The sequence below is a fragment of the Pristiophorus japonicus genome, chromosome 5 (assembly GCF_044704955.1).
Source record: "Pristiophorus japonicus isolate sPriJap1 chromosome 5, sPriJap1.hap1, whole genome shotgun sequence".
Classification (NCBI taxonomy): domain Eukaryota; kingdom Metazoa; phylum Chordata; class Chondrichthyes; family Pristiophoridae; genus Pristiophorus; species Pristiophorus japonicus.
In genome coordinates, this window is record NC_091981.1 from 50,343,194 (window position 1) to 50,360,330 (window position 17,137).

The window sequence follows — 17,137 nt, forward strand, 5'->3', positions numbered from 1 at the left end:
AATGTAGGAGAGGATATTAATTTCTACTTTCTATGTTGCCTGAAGTGGTGATGTTAAATGTTAATAAATGTCTGTAACCTGAGTTGTGCTAACAGATTAGAGCTTAAAGCTGCAATATCCTGCGATATCAAAATGTAATTTGAATATACTTATTCTGCAAGAAAAAAAAATCTAATTTTAATATGCCACTAAATGGAAAGTTTTGTAAAAAGCTCTTGCAAGTTTCTCAATCAGTAAACGGCAGATTTACATTAAATAACACTGGGGGTGGGAATTATAATGATTTTGTTAATTAACACATACTTTCAGACATCACCAAATAGATGATACGGGATCAAGAATCGTAGAGAATGCAAGCCCGAAAAAAATCCAGCAAATAAATTAATCCTGGAGCTGCCTTTGTGGGCATTAGGATAGGTGCCATATATTAATCCACGATATACCCAGCATTTTCACCACCCTTATCAACAAGTAGATGCAAGGACCACTTAGAAGTAGAGGTTCGATGCATTTCTTAACCAGCAGTTGGTCTGGTGTCACTCCACGTCCGTTGGTCTGGGGTCACTCCACACCAGTTGGTCAGGTGTCACTCCACACCAGTTGGTCTGGTGTCACTCCACACCAGTTGGTCTGGTGTCATTCGCATCTGTTGGTCTGGTGTCATTCTGCATCAGTTGGTCTGGTGTCACTCCGCATCAATTGGTGTGATGTCACTCTGCATAAGTTGGTCTGGTGTCACTCTGCATCAATTGGTCTGGGGTCACTCCACATCAGTTGCTCTGGTGTCATTCCGCATCTGTTGGTCTGGTGTCACTCTGCATCAGTTGGTCTGGGGTCACTCCACACCAGTTGGTCTGGTTTCACTCCACACCAGTTGGTCTGGTGTCATTCCGCATCCGTTGGTCTGGTGTCACTCCGCATCTGTTGGTCTGGTGTCACTCCACATTAATTGGTGTGGTGTCACTCCATATCAATTGATGTGGTGTCATTCTGCATCAGTTGGTTTGGTGTCACTCCACATTAATTGGTGTGGTGTCACTCTGCATCAGTTGGTCTGGTGTCACTCTGCATCAGTTGGTTTGGTGTCACTCCACATTAATTGATGTGGTGTCACTCTGCATCAGTTGGTCTGGTGTCACTCTGCATCAGTTGGTCTGGTGTCACTCTGCATCAGTTGGTCTGGTGTCACTCTGCATCAGTTGGTCTGGTGTCACTCTGCATCAGTTGGTCTGGTGTCACTCCGCATCAGTTGGTCTGGTTTCACTCCGCATCCGTTGGTTTGGTGTCACTCCGTATCCGTTGGTCTGGTGTCACTCCATATCAATTGATGTGGTGTCACTCTGCATCAGTTGGTCTGGTGTTACTTTGCATCAGTTGGTCTGGTTTCACTCTGCATCAGTTGGTCTGGTGTTACTTTGCATCAGTTGGTCTGGTGTTACTTTGCATCAGTTGGTCTGGTTTCACTCTGCATCAGTTGGTCTGGTTTCACTCTGCATCAGTTGGTCTGGTTTCACTCTGCATCAGTTGGTCTGGTGTCACTCCACACCTGTTATTCTGGTGTCACTCTACATCAGTTGTCTGGTGTCACTCCACACCCGTTATTCTGTGTCACTCTACACTAGTTGGTCTGGTGTCACTACACACCGGTTAGTCTGGTGTCACTCCACATCCGTTATTCTAGTGTCATTCTATATCTGTTAGTCTGGTGTCATTCCAGATCAGTTGTCCCATTGTTCCACAGCCCTTGCAAACGTACTCTTTGAATCGGCATGAATGGAAACGATGATCATCCCCGCAGCACCACCAAGGTGTTAATGGTCTTGCATTCATCACCCTTGATGGTGGACTCTGAGACATCTGCGGACGTGTAGCTGCAGGTATGTGTGACCTGCCCTGTACGTTACGATTTGAAACAACATCACTTTATTCACAGTACTTGTAGCAGCACTTGTGTGTTCAGAGATTTGCTTCGTATTGTCACTGGTGGCAATGAACACCTGGGCTATCGCTATGGCCTTACTCAATGTTGGGGTCTCTACGGTCAAAAGTTTGCGAAGTATGGTTTCGTGGCCAATGCTAAGTATGAAAAAGTCTCTGAGCATGTGTTCCAAATATCCTTCAAATTCGCAATGTCCTGCAAGGCGTCTTAGCTCGGCGACATAACTCGCCACTTCCTGGCCTTCAGACCTTTTGAAGGTGTAGAACTGGTACCTCGTCATCAGGACGCTTTCCTTCGGGTTCAAATGCTCTCACACCAGTGTGCACAAATCGTTGTATGATTTCTCCGTGGGTTTCGCTGGAGTGAGCAGATTCTTCATAAGGCCATACGTTGGTGCCCCACAAACGGTGAGGAGGATCGCCCTTCATTTGGCAGCGCTCTCTTCCCCATCTAACTCGTTGGCCACGAAGTATTGGTCGAGTCGCTCCACAAAAGTTTCCCAATCATCTCCCTCCGAGAATTTCTCCAGGATGCCCATTGTTCTCTGCATCTTTGAGTTCACTATCTGTATCTCATCGCCAGTTGTTGTGTATGGAGAGTCAGACTGAACACTGTGAGCTCAAAGTAAAGTGTGACCGTAGTCTTTTATTGCAGGTCTCCAGATTGCCTCTCCAACCTGTGAAGCCTCCTTAAATACATGTGCTCCCAAGAGATTCAGGGATCCCTTGGGACTCCAGGGGATGAGCGCTCTGGTGGTTGTACAGAATAAATACAAGTTTACATATATAACAACACTCCCCGCCAAATCAATAGTGTAACTATTTACAATGTGAGTCAATCTGGGGCCCTTCTTGCCCTGGTTGATCGTCTCGGTGTGAACACTGGTGTTGTTGAATCATTTGTTGGGCCCTCGCTGGGCTGCTGTGCAGCTGGCCTTGCTGGACTGCCTGGTGTGTTGGGCCCTGCTAGGCTGCTGTGGATGATGGGTTCTGCTTCGTGGTCAAGCGTGGTGCCGGTTGCCACTGGTTTGTATGTTGGGGGATCAAAAAAGGTAGGGTCCAAAGTGAGTTGCTCAGGATAGTCCGTGAATCTGAGTTTGATTTGGTCCAAGTGTTTCCGGTGAATGAGTCCATTTGAAAGTTTGACCCGATTCACCCTATTCCCCTCTTTGGCCATGACAGTGCCGGGAAGCCACTTGAGACCTTGTCCATAATTTAATACAAATACAGGATCATTGATTTCAATCTTGCGTGACACATTTGCGCTATCATGGTATGCACTTTGTTGAAGCCGCCTGCTCTCTACCTGTTCATGTAGATCAGGGTGAATTAACGAGATCCTTGTCTTAAGTGCTCTTTTCATGAGCAGTTCAGCAGGTGGGATCCCAGTGAGCGAGTGGGGGTCTCGTGCGGTAGCTAAGCAGGACTCAGGATAGGCGAGTCTGCAGTGAGTTTTCAGTTACCCTCTTCAAGCCTTGCTTGATGGTTTGCACTGCTCTCTTGGCCTGACCATTGGACGCTGGTTTAAACGGGGCAGATGTAACATGTTTGATCCCGTTACGGGTCATGAATTCTTTGAACTCAAACCCGGTAAAACATGACCCATTGTCGCTCACCAGGACATCGGGTAGACCATGTGTGGCAAACATGGCCCACAGGCTTTCAGTAGTGGCAGCGGACGTGCTAGCCGACATTATCTCACATTCAAACCACTTGGAGTACACGGCCACAACCACAAGGAACATTTTACCCAAGAACGGACCTGCATAGTCAATGTGTACCCTAGACTACGGTTTGGAGGGCCAAGACCATAAACTTAGCGGCGCCTCCCTTGCTATTGCTTAACTGTGAGCATGTATTACATCTGTGAACGCAGGACTCTAAGTCTGCATCGATACCGGGCCACCACACGTGGGAGCTGGCTATCGCTTTCATCATTACGATGCCTGGGTGGGTACTGTGGAGGTCACTGATGAAGGTGTCTCTGCCCTTCTTGGGGACCACTACTCGATTGCCCCACAGAAGGCAGTCGGCCTGTATAGACATTTCATCTTTGCGCCGCTGGAAGGGCTTTATCTCTTCCTGCATTTCCACTGGGACACTGGACCAGCTTCCGTGAAGCACACAGCTTTTGACTAGAGATAATAAGGGGTCCTGGCTTGTACAGGCTTTGATCTGCCAGGCAGTGACAGGTGATTGCTCACTCTCAAATGCTTCCATAACCATGGCTAGATCTGCGGTATGCGCCATTTCCATCCCCGTGGTGGGCAATGGCAGCCTACTGAGAGCACCGGCGCATGTTTTCTGTGCCTGGCCTGTGGAGGATGGCATGGTTGTATGCGGACAACGTGAGCGCCCATCTCTGGATGTGGGCCGATGAGTTGGTATTTATCCCTTTACTCTCGGAGAAGAGGGATATAAGTGGCTTATGGTCAGTTTTCAATTCGAATTTTAGCCCAAACAGGTATTGATGCAATTTCTTTACCCCATAGACACACGCTAACGCTTCTTTCCCAATCATGCTGTAGGCTCTCTCAACCTTAGACAGACTCCTGGCTGTATAAGCAACCGGTTGCAGTTTCCAGAAATCATTAGCTTGTTGCAATACACACCCGACGTCATATGACGACACATCACATGCTAGTACCAAACGCTTACATGGATCATACCACACAAGCAATTTGTTTGAGCATAACAAGTTTCTCGCTTTTACAAAGGCATTTTCCTGGCTTTTGCCCCAAACCCATTCGTCCCCTTTTCGTAGTAAGACATGCGATGGTTCTAACAGTGTGCGGAGACCCGGTAAGAAGTTCCCAAAGTAGTTCAGGAGTCCCAGACACGACAGCAGCTCCATCACATTCTGTGGTCTCGGTGCGTTCTCGATTGCCTCCATCTTCACGTTGGTGATGCCGTCCGCCGCAATCCTCCTTCCCAGGAACTCTACTTCAAGCCCAGGAAAACGCACTTTGAGCGTTTTAATCTGAACTCCACGCAGTTGAGTCGACTAAGAACCTCCTCCAGGTTCTGCAGATGCTCGACTGTGTTCCGACCTGTGACCAAGATGTCATCCTGGAAGATCACGGTGTGGGGGATCAACTTCAGTAAGCTTTCCATGTTTCTCTGGAATATCACCGCCGCCGATCGGATTCCAAACGGGCATCTGTTATAAACAAAAAGACCTTTGTGCGTGTTGGTGCAGGTGAGGTCTTCGATGATTCCTCCAGTTCCTGCGTCATGTAGGCTAAAGTCAGATCCAGCTTCGTGAACGTTGTTCCTCCTGCCAGTGTTGCAAAGAGGTCATCGGCCTTTGGTAGTGGGTATTGGTCCTGCAGGAGAAACGATTGATAGTTACTATGTAATCGCCACAGATTCTGACGGTGCCTTCTCCCTTGAGGACTGGGACGATAGGACTGGCCCACTCGTTGAACTCGATCGGGGAAATTATGCCCTCTCTTTGCAGCCGGTCTAGCTCGATCTCTACCCTTTCTCTCATTATGTACAGTACTGCTCTTGCCTTGTGATGGATTGGTCGCTCCCCCGGAATTAGGTGGATCTGCACTTTTGCTCCTTGGAATTTCCTGATGCCTGGTTCGAACAGCAAAGGAAATTTGTTTAAGACCTGGGCACACGAAGTGTCGTCAGCGTGCGATAGCGCTTGTACATCATCCCAGTTCCAGCGTATCTTTCCCAGCCAGCTCCTGCCGATACCACCCGGTACCACCCAGAGTGGTAGCTTGTGCACTGCTCCGTTGTAGGAGACCCTTACGGTAGCACTGCCGATTACAGGAATCAGTTCTTTAGTGTAAGTTCTTAGTTTCATGCGAACTGGAGTTAAGACTGTCCTTAAGGCCTTGTTGCACCACAACCTTTCGAAAGTCTTTTTGCCCATGATGGACTGGCTCATGCCCGTGCCCAGCTCCATTGACACCAGAAGTCCATTTAGTTCAACATTCAGCATTATTGGGGGACAATTCATGGTGAATGTGTGCACCCCATGTACCTCTGCCTCCTCTATCTGAGGCTCTCGTTCATCATGATCCTCCGTGGATCTGTCCTCCTCTGCAACATGGTGGTTTGCAGGTTTAACAGGCTTAGCAGCTCACCTGCACACTCGTTGGAGGTGTCCCATTGTTCCACAGCCCTTACAAACGTACTCTTTGAATCGGCATGAATGGAAACGATGATCATCCCCGCAGCACCAACAAGGTGTTAATGGCCTTGCATTCATCACCCTTGATGATGGATTCTGAGACATCCGCGGACGTGTAGCTGCAGGTATGTGTGACCTGCCCTGTACGTTACGATTTGAAAACAACATCACTTTATTCACAGTACTTGTAGCAGCACTTGTGTGTTCAGAGATTTGCTTCGTATTGTCACTGGTGGCAATGAACATCTGGGCTATCGCTATGGCCTTACTCAAAGTTGGGGTCTCTACGGTCAAAAGTTTGCGAAGTATGGTTTTGTGGCCAATGCTAAGTACGAAAAAGTCTCTGAGCATGTGTTCCAAATGTCCTTCAAATTCGCAATGTCCTGCAAGGCGTCTTAGCTCGGCGACATAACTCGCCACTTCCTGGCCTTCAGACCTTTTGAAGGTGTAGAACTGGTACCTCGCCATCAGGATGCTTTCCTTCGGGTTCAAATGCTCTCGGACCAGTGTGCACAAATCATCGTACGATTTCTCCATGGGTTTCGCTGGAGTGAGCAGATTCTTCATAAGGCCCCACAAACGGTGAGGAGGTTCGCCCTTCATTTGGCAGTGCTCTCTTCCCCATCTAACTCGTTGGCCACGAAGTATTGGTCGAGTCGCTCCACAAAAGTTTCCCAATCATCTCCCTCCGAGAATTTCTCCAGGATGCCCATTGTTCTCTGCATCTTTGAGTTCACTATCTGTATCTCATCGCCAGTTGTTGTGTATGGAGAGTCGGACTGAACACTGTGAGCTCAAAGTAAAGTGTCACCTTAGTCTTTTATTGCAAGTTTTCAGAATGCCTCTCCAGCCTGTGAAACTTCCTTAAATACCTGTGCTCCCAAAGAATTCAGGGATCCCTTGGGACTCCAGGAGATGAGCCCTCTGGTGGCTATACAGAGTAAATACAAGTTTACATATATCACAGATATGAGCATGGATAGCGGATTAGCTAACTAACAGACAACCTAATAGAGTGGGGATGAATGGGTAATTTTCTGGTTGGCAAACAGTAACTAGTGGGGTGCCACATGGATCAGTGCTGAATCCTCAACTATTTACAATCTATATTAATGACTTGGACGAAGGGACCGAGTGTAATTTAGCCAAGTTTGCTGATTATAGGTGGGTGGGAAAGCAAGTTATGAGGAGGACATAAAAAATCTGCAAAGGGATATAGACAGGCTAATTGAATGGTCAAACATTTGGCAGATGGAATATAGGGTCCAAGTTTCCATACGCGCCGAGAACGGCGCAGTCCCGACCTGGACGCCGTTTTTCGTGCCACAAAGTGCGCATAAAAAAATCCTCCGTGTTCTCCACCTCCCTGCAGGTCCTCTGGCCCTCGGCGCAGCCAGCACAAGCTGTAGGGGGCGGAGCCAGGTCCCTGTGCTGAAAACAGTGCCGGGACCTCTGCACATGCGCGCTACAGTGGGCACACAAGTGCAGTAGCTCCAGGCACCGAACTGTGTGGGAGGGGCCCGAAGCACGCAGCCCCTAGCCCTGGCCGAATGGCCTCACTGGGGCTGCGTGAATAAGGCTCCTCCCACAGCCAGCTCCTGCTTCCCCCCCCCCCCCCCGACCAGACCCGACACCCGCTCCCCGGCCCCCCCCCGCCTCCGGACCAGACCCGACACCCACTCCCCGGCCCCCCCCCCGCCTCCGGACCAGACCCAACACCCGACCCCCCCCCCACCGACTGGACCCGACCCGACCCGCGCTCCTGTTCCCGCTCCCCGCCTCCCCGACTGGACCCGACCCGACCCGTGCTCCTGTTCCCGCTCCCCGCCCCCCCGACTGGACCCGACCCGACCCACACTCCTGTTCCCGCTCCGCACCCCCCCCCCCCCGACTGGACCCGAGCTCCTGTTCCCGCTCCCCGCCCCCCCGACTGGACCTGACCCGACCCGCGCTTCCACCCACCGATCCGACCCGACCCGACTCCCGCTCCCGGACTGGATCCGAACTGACCTCGCCCCCTCCCTCTCCCTCCCTCTCTCTCCCTCCCTCCCCCCTCCCCCCTCCCCTCGACCCGAGCCGAACCTCCCCGACCCGACCCAACCCAACGCCACCTACCTGTAAATCTGGTGCTGGGGATGGGCCCTGCCCAAGGTCTCATGCCGGCCCATTTAGCCTTTGGTCCGAAAGGCCTGCCTGAACCACTTTCACACAGGTCGGAAGATGGTTTATTTAATCTTTTCTTTGCTTATAAATGTTTATTCACGTTGGATTTATTTGTATAATATTTGTATAAGTATAAATAAGGATTTATTATAGAATTTAATGACTTCCCTTCCCCCCCCCCACCTCGTTCTGGACGTCTAATTTGTAACCTGCGCCTGATTTTTTAATATGTAGAACAGGTTTTTTCAGTTCTACAAAAATCTTCACTTGCTCCATTCTACTTTAGTTTGGAGTACGTTTTCACTGTGGAAACTTTCAAATCAGGCGTCAGTGGCCGGACACGCCCCCTTTTGAAGAAAAAATTCTGTTCCAAAGTAGAACTGTTCTACCTGACTAGAACTGCAGAAAAAAAATGTGGAGAATTGCGATTTCTAAGATAGTCCGTTCTCCACCAGTTGCTCCTAAAAATCAGGCGCAAATCATGTGGAAACTTGGGCCCATAATGTGGGAAAGTGTGAGGTTATCCATTTTGGCACAAAAATATAAAAGCAAATTATTATTTAAATGGAGAGAAACTACAAAATGCTGCCGTACAGAAGGACCTGGGGTGGTCCTTGTGCATAAAACACAAAATGTTAGCATGCAGGTACAGCAAATGGAATGTTGGCCTTTATTGCAAAGGGAATGGAGTATAAAAGCAGGGAAGTTCTGCTACAGTTGTACAGCGTATTGGTAAGGCCACACCAAGAGTATTGCGTACAGTTTTGGTTTCCTTATTTAAGGAAGGATATACTTGCATTGGAAGCAGTTCAGAGAAGGTTCATTAGGTTCACTAGGTTGATTCTGGAGATGAGGGGTTGAATTATGAAGAAAGGTTGAGCAGGTTGGGCCTATACTGATTGGAGTTTAGAAAAATGATAGGTGATCTTATTGAAACATCTAAGTTACTGAGGGGGCTCGACAAGGTAGATGCAGAGAGGATGTTTCCCCATGTGGGGGAATCTAGAACTAGGGGGCATAGTTTAAGAATAAAGGGCCGCCCATTTAGAAATTAAATGAGGAGGAATTTCTTCTCTCAGAGGGTCATAAATCTATGGAATTCTCTGCCCCAGAGAGCTGTGGAGGCTGGGTCGTTGAACATATTTAAGGTGGAGATAGACAGATTTTTGAGCGATAAGGGAGTGAAGGGTTACGGGGAGCGAGCCCAAGATCAGATCAGCCATGACCTTATTAAATGGAGGAGCAGGCTCGAGGGGCCAAATGGCCTACTTTTGCTTCAAATTATTATGTCATTGTGTTATGTTCTTATTCAGGTGTCACTCCACATCAAGGGAGTATGAAATGCCTTTGAGCAATCCCAATGGTTTGTACCGTGGAATGTTCCCTATTTTCAGCTGTTTTTTAAGAGAAAGACTTGCATTTATATAGCACCTTTCACACCCTCAGAACGGCCCAAAGCGCTTCACAGCCAATGATGTACTTTTGAATTTAGTTCACTGATGTAATGTAGGAAGAGTTTAATAACTAACAATATAACTTAATAACATCAGTTTAACATAGTACCATCAGTGTAACATAGAAACCATCAAAGCGCACTGCTTTGACTGGATCAACCCATATCTCAACATGTGTTAAGTATGTTTTTCACCTGTAATTATGATCTCCCCATTATTAACCTCACCATTTAATCTTTAGCACCTCTATGTTGTTTAACCAGGATTATTTAAATCATTTTTGAATATTTACAAAAAGTATTCCAGGTTTGGCCTCACCAATACCCTGTATAACTGTAGCAAGACTTCCTTGCTTTTATACTCCATCCCCTTTGCAATAAAGGCCAAGAATCCATTGGCCTTCCTGATCACTTGCTGTACCTGCATGCTATCCTTTTGTGTTTCATGCACAAGTACCCCCAAATTCCGCTGTACTGCAGCACTTTGCAATCTTTCTCCATTTATATAATAACTTTTTCTTTGTTTTTTTCTGCCAAAGTGCATGACCTCATACATTCCAACATTATACTCCATCTGCCAAATTTTTGCCCACTCATTTAGCCTGTTTATGTCCTTTTGCAGATGTTTTGTGACGTCCTTACACATTGCTTTTCCTTCCATCTTTGTTTCGTCAGCAAACTTGGCTACGTTACACTCGGTCCCTTCTTCCAAGTCATTAATATAGATTGTAAATAGTTGGGGTCCCAGCACTGATCCCTGCAGCATCCCACTAGTTACTGATTGCCAAACCGAGAATAAACCATTTATCCCAACTCTCTGTTTTCTGTTAGTTAGCTAATCCTCTATCCATGCTAATATATTACCCCCAACCCCATGAACTTTTATCTTGTGCAGTAACCTTTTATGTGGCACCTTGCCAAATGCCTTCTGGAAGTCCAAATACACCACATCCACTGGTTCCCCTTTATCCACCCTGTTCATTACATCCTCAAAGAATTTCAGCAAATTTGTCAAACATGACTTCCCCTTCATAAATCCATGCTGACTCTGCCTGACCGAATTATGCTTTTCCAAATGTCCTGCTACTGCTTCTTTAATAATGGACTCCAACATTTTCCCAATCACAGATGTTAGGCTAACTGGCATATAGTTTCCTGCTTTTTGTCTGCCTCCTTTTTTAAATAGGGGCGTTACATTTGCAGTTTTCCAATCTGCTGGGACCTCCCCAGAATCCAGGGAATTTTGGTAAATTACAACCAATGCATCTACAATCCCTGCCGATACTTCTTTTAAGACCCTAGGATGCAAGCCATCAGGTCCAGGGGATTTATCTGCCTTTAGTCCCATTATCTTACTGAGTACCACCTCCTTAGTGATTGTGATTGTGCTAAGTTCCTCCCACCCTATAGCCCCTTGACTATCCACTGTTGGAAGAGTGTTAGTGTCCTCTACCATAAAGACTGATACAAAATATTTGTTCAGGGTTTCTGCCATCTCCATGTTCCCCATTATTAATTCCCTGGTCTCGTCCTCTAAGGGACCAACATTTACTTTAGCCACTCTTTTCCTTTTTTATATACCTATAGAAACTCTTGCTATCTGTTTTTATATTTCGTGCTAGTTTACTTTCATAGTCTATCTTCGTAATAATTTTTTCGTATTTCTTTACTGACTTTTAAAAGCTTCTGAATCTTCTGTCCTCCCACTAGTTTTGGCCAATTTGTATGCCCTTGTTTTTAATTGGATACCGTCCTTTATTTCTTGAGTTAGCCATGGATGGCTATCTTTTCTCTTGCATCCTTTTCTCCTCACTGGAATATATTTTTGTTGAGAGTTGTGAAATATCTCCTTAAATGTACACCACAGAGGCCTGGACTAATAATCCAGAGACGTGAGTTCAAATCGTGAATTTAAATTCAGTTAATTCAATAAATCTGGAATAAAAAGTTAGTGTCAGTAATGGTGACCACAAAACTACTGGATTTTTGTAAAAACCTATCTGGTTCACTAATGTCCTTTGGGGAAAGAAATCTGCCGTCCTTACCTGGTCTGGCCTATATGTGACTCCAGGGCCACCAATGTGGTTGGCTCTTAATTGCCCTCTGAAATGGCCTAGCAAGCCATTCAATTGTAACAAACCATTACAAGAAACAATAATAAGACCACCCGGCATCGCCCTCAACACCAGCTTCGGACAAGACAACAGCACACCCAGCCCAGCTGACCCTGCAAAAGGCCTTCTCACTAACATCTGGGGACATACCAAAATTGGGAGAGCTGTCCCACAGACTAGTCAAGTAACAGCCTGACATAGTGATGCTCACATTTCCCACATTACAACAGTGACAACACTCCAAAAGTACTTCATTGGCTGTAAAGTGCTCTGAGACATCTGGTGGTTGTGAAAGGCGCAATATAAATGCAATTGTTTCTTTTCTTTCTTTTACTCACAGAATCATCCCTTTCAGCCAATATCCTAGAATCCTCCATCACCATCCCTGGGCATGACCAGTCCCACCGGCAGGACAGACTCACCAGGGGTGGCGGCACAGTGGTATACAGCCGGGAGGGAGTGGCCATGGGAGTCTTCAAAATTGACTCCAGTCCCCATACAGTACCATGGCTTCAAGCCAAGCATGGGCAAGGAATCCTCCTGCTGATTATCCAACTACCGCCCTCCCTCAGCTGATGAATCAGTGCTCCTCCATGTTGAACATCACTTGAAAGAAGCACTGAGAGTACCAAGGGCACAGAATGTACTCTGGGTGGGGGATTTCAATGTCCATCATCAAGAGTGACTCGGTAGCACCACTACTGACTGAGCTGGACGAGACCTGAAGTACATAACTGCCAGACTGGGCTTGTAGCAGGTGATGAGAGAAGCAACAGGAGGGAAAAATCTACTTGACCTCTGATGTGTTCACAATAAAGGATGAAACTGAGTACTATGTACAGTGAGCAAGTGTGACCTTAGTTCCTTTAATAAGATTCCAGAGTGCAGGTACCTCGTGGGTGGTCTGCTTATATACCGTGCTCCCAAGGGATACTGGGATCCCTTGGGACTCCAACAGGTAGGCCCTCTGGTGGTAGTGTAATACAGGTTACAAGGAGTTAAATACATAACAACCTCGTCCTCATCAATTTGCCTGTCGCAGATGCATCTGTCCATGACAGCATTGGTAGTAGTGATCACCGCAGTCATTGTGGAGACAAAATGTTGTGTGGCACTACCACCATGCTAAATGGGATGAATTCAGAACAGATCAAGCAACTTAAAACTGGGCATCCATGAGGCGCTGTGGGCCATCAGCAGCAGCAGAATTGTATTCCACCACAATCTGTAATCTCATGGCCCGCCATATCCCTCACTCTACCATTACCATCAAGCCAGGGGACCAACCCTGGTTCAATGAGGAGTTCAGAAGAGCATGCCAAGAGCAGCACCAGATGCCAACCTGGGGAAGGTGCAACACAGAACTATTTGCATGCTAAACAGAATTATATAGATAGGGCTAAACGATCCCACAACCAATGGATCAGATCAAAGCTCTGCATTCCTGCCACATCCAGTCATGAATGGTGATGGACCATTAAACAACTAACAGGAGGAGGAGACACCATGAATATCCCCATTTTCAATAATGGCGGAGCCCAGCATGCAAGTGTAAAAGACAAGGCTGAAGTGTTTACAACCATCTTCAGCCAGAAATGCTGAGTGGATGATCCATATCAACTGCCTCCTGAAATCTTCACCATCACAGAAGCCAGTCTTCAGCCAATTCGATTCACTTCACGTGATATCAAGAAACATCTGAGCGCACTGGATACAGCAAAGGCTATGGGCCTCGACAACATCCCGGCTGTTGTGCTGGAGACTTGTGCTCCAGCATTAGCCACACCTCTAGCCAAGCTGTTCCAGTACAGCTACAACACTGGCATCTAACCAACAATGTGGAAAACTGCCCAGGTATGTCCTGTCCACAAAAACCAGGACAAATCCAATCAGGCCAATTACCACCCCATCAGTCTGCTCTCAATCATCAACAAAGTGATGGAAGGTGCCATCAACAGTGCTATCAAGTGGCACTTACTCACCAATAACCTGTTCACTGATGCTCAGCTTGGGTTCCGCCAGGACCACTCTGCTCCAGACCTCATTACAGCCTTGGTCCAAACATGGAAAAAAGAGCTGAATTCCAGAGGTGAGGTGAGAGTGACTGGCCTTGACATTAAGGCAGCATTTTGACCGAGTGTGGCATCAAGGAGCCCTAGTAAAATTGAAGTCAATTGGAATCAGGGGGAAAACTCTTCACTGGCTGGAGTCATACCTAGCACAAAGGAAGATGGTTGTGGTTGTTGGAGATCAATCATCCCAGCCTCATGACATCACTGCAGGAGTTCCTCAGGGCAGTGTCCTAGGCCCAACCATCTTCAGCTGCTTCATTAATGATCTCCCTCCATCACAAGGTCAGAAGTGGGGATGTTCACTGATGATTGCACAGTGTTCAGTTCCTTTCGCAACTCCTCAGATAATGAAGTAATCTATGCCTGCGTACAGCAAGACCTGGACATCACTCAGGCTTGGGCTGATAAATGGCAAGTAACATTCATGCCACACAAGTGTTAGGCAATGACTATCTCCAACAAGAGAGAGTCTAACCACTGTTCCTTGACATTCAAAGGCATTACCATTACCGAATCTCCCACCATCAATATCCTGGGGGTCACCTTTGACCAGAAACTTAATTGCAGTAGCCACATAAATACCATGGTAACAAGAACAGGTCAGAGACTGGGTATTCTTTGGTGAGTGTCTCACCTCCTGACTCCCCAAAGCCTTTCCACCATCTACAAGGCACAAGTCAGGAGTGTGATGGAATACTCACCACTTGCCTGGATGAGTGCAGTTCCAACAACACTCAAGTAGCTTGACACCATCCAGGACAAAGCAGTCCGCATGATTGGCACCCCATCCACCACCTTAACCATTCATTCCCTCCACCACCGGCACATCGTGGCTGCAGTGTGTACTATCTACAAGACGCACTGTACCACGGCTTCTTCGGCAACACATCCCATACCCGTTCCCTGTACCACCTAGAAGGACAAGGGCAGCAAGTGCGTGAACTCCATCACCTGCAATTTCCCCTCCAAGTTACACACCATCCTAACTTGGAAGTATATTGGCGTTCCTTCATCATCACTGGGTCAAAATCCAAGAACTTCCTCTCTAACAGCACTGTGGGAGTACCTTCACCGCACGGACTGCAGTGGTTCAAGAAGGCGGCTCACCACCACCTTCTCAAGGGCAATTAGGGGTGGGCAATAAATGCTTTCATTTCCAGCAATGCCCACATCCTGGAACAAATTTTTTAAAATTTCCCCATAAGGCAGTGGCCCTTCATTGAGGATTCAATGCCAATGTTTCCCTATCTACAGGAATCTGGGCCCTAGAAATTTGATGTTTTAACGCCGGCTGTTAAGGCCAGTTCTTTGGGAAAAATGGGGCCACCTCGCTTCCGCCCATTTTTGAGGAGGAACGCGGCGGCTGACATATTGGCAGGTCAGCAGCGCGGTCGTCGCAATTATTTTAATTACCAGGAGCATGACGTTAATTGGCATGCAACTCCAAATTGACACACGTTCATCCACTTTGGAGCTCGATGATCCTCTTACCGCCCTCTCCAAAAGCACGGCCGTGTGTGCAGCCATTGAGAGCGCAGAGAGGTGGCAGGAATCAGCAGTGAGCTATAAACCGTTCAGCAAACAGCTGCTGAGATAACTGGTAACTACAGAGAGCTCAGACAATGTAACTGGAGCTAAAATTGTTTCCAATGAGATGTATTGAATCATCCCCCTGGTCAGTCAAACATTACAAGAGATTAATACTTTTAAAATAAACTATACTGTACTCCAGTTGTAAGAATCTCAGGAAAAAAATCAAAGCTACATTTCCTTAAATTTTAAAGATTGGGTTTTCTAGTTTAGGAAATGAAAAAAATAACGTGCAACGTTTTGAAGTCTGTGTTTAAAAGGCTTAACACCATATTTAAGAGTTCTTCAAAGGTCTGCTGTTGTTAAAAAATGTAATTGAACTTTCGTCTGCAGGATTTTCTCCAGTAAACTCCTGACCAAGAGGTTCATGTTTTGCTTTTTTAAAATGTATTTGCATTGATTTCTCATATAATGGTTTAATAACATCTATGCCACAGTCTTCATGTGGTGTTTCCAGTCACAGTCCCTCCAGATCAGAGCCACTCTCCCACTCTCCAGGGAATGAATCCCCAACGTGATATGTTGGCTTGTGCACTGTCACTGCTAACTGCAAGACAGTGCATCCCCATCCCTTTCCCCTCCAGCACCATGGTGGAGCACAAACATCCACACAGCAACCATCTGGGTGAAAGATCTGTGGACCTGCGACAGCCCGCAAGGGTGGGAATACCAGGCAGCCTGGTACCCATTTCTGGACCCCACACAAGACAGCAGCGGAAGTACAGATGACAGAAGCAGTCTGCTAATGGTGAGAGATTTTTCCGATGAGGTGAGACTGGATGGAGACTTTGCTGGAAACACTTGCAGGCTGCAGAATCTGTGCTGGAAATGGACTGAGCAACAGCTTCTGCCTGAGGAAAGTGATCATCTGTCAGGTGGGAGCTTTTACTGTACATTTGATGCTGTCAAGTAATCAGCCTCAGGTCGACAAATGTGGTTTCCAAGCAGTGTGGTTCCCGTGGCCATGCAGTTAAATTTAAAAAGTAAGTTTTAAAGAAAGCCAGTTAAGGGTCTGGCAGCTAATGGTTAATCATCTTAATTGGGTCGCACACCACTGCCGGTTGTGTTGGCTCTGTGCTGACAGATGCGCCTGGGGGAAAAGCGCGTGGGAACAGGATGACAGCGGGTTCCTGACCCGCTGTCAAAAATAATAACTTTCCCACTCAACCCACTACCGATCACGCCTGCTACCACCCTGGAACATTCTGACCATAGAATCTTACAGCCTCTATGGCCCATCATGCCTGTGCCGGCTCTTTGAAAGAGTTGCTCAATTTAGTCCCACATCCCAACTTTTTCCATAGAACCCTACAAATTAGTTCTCTTCAAGTACAGGTCCAATAGGCTTTTGAAAGTTCTTGTGGATTCTAATTCCACCACCCTTTCAGGTAATGTGTTCAGGATCATAACAGCCCTCTGTATGACATCATTTCTCCTCAATTCCCCTCTAGTTCTTTTGCCAATTATTTTAAATCTATGACCTTTGGTTACTGACCCACTTGCCAGAGGAAATAGTTTCTCCCCATTTGCTCTATCAAAACCCTTCAGTATTTTTGAATATCTCTATTAGGTCTTCCCTTAACCTTCTCTGCTTTTAGGAGAGCTTCTCCAATCTCGCCACATAACTGAAGTCCCTCATCCCTGGTATCATCCTGGT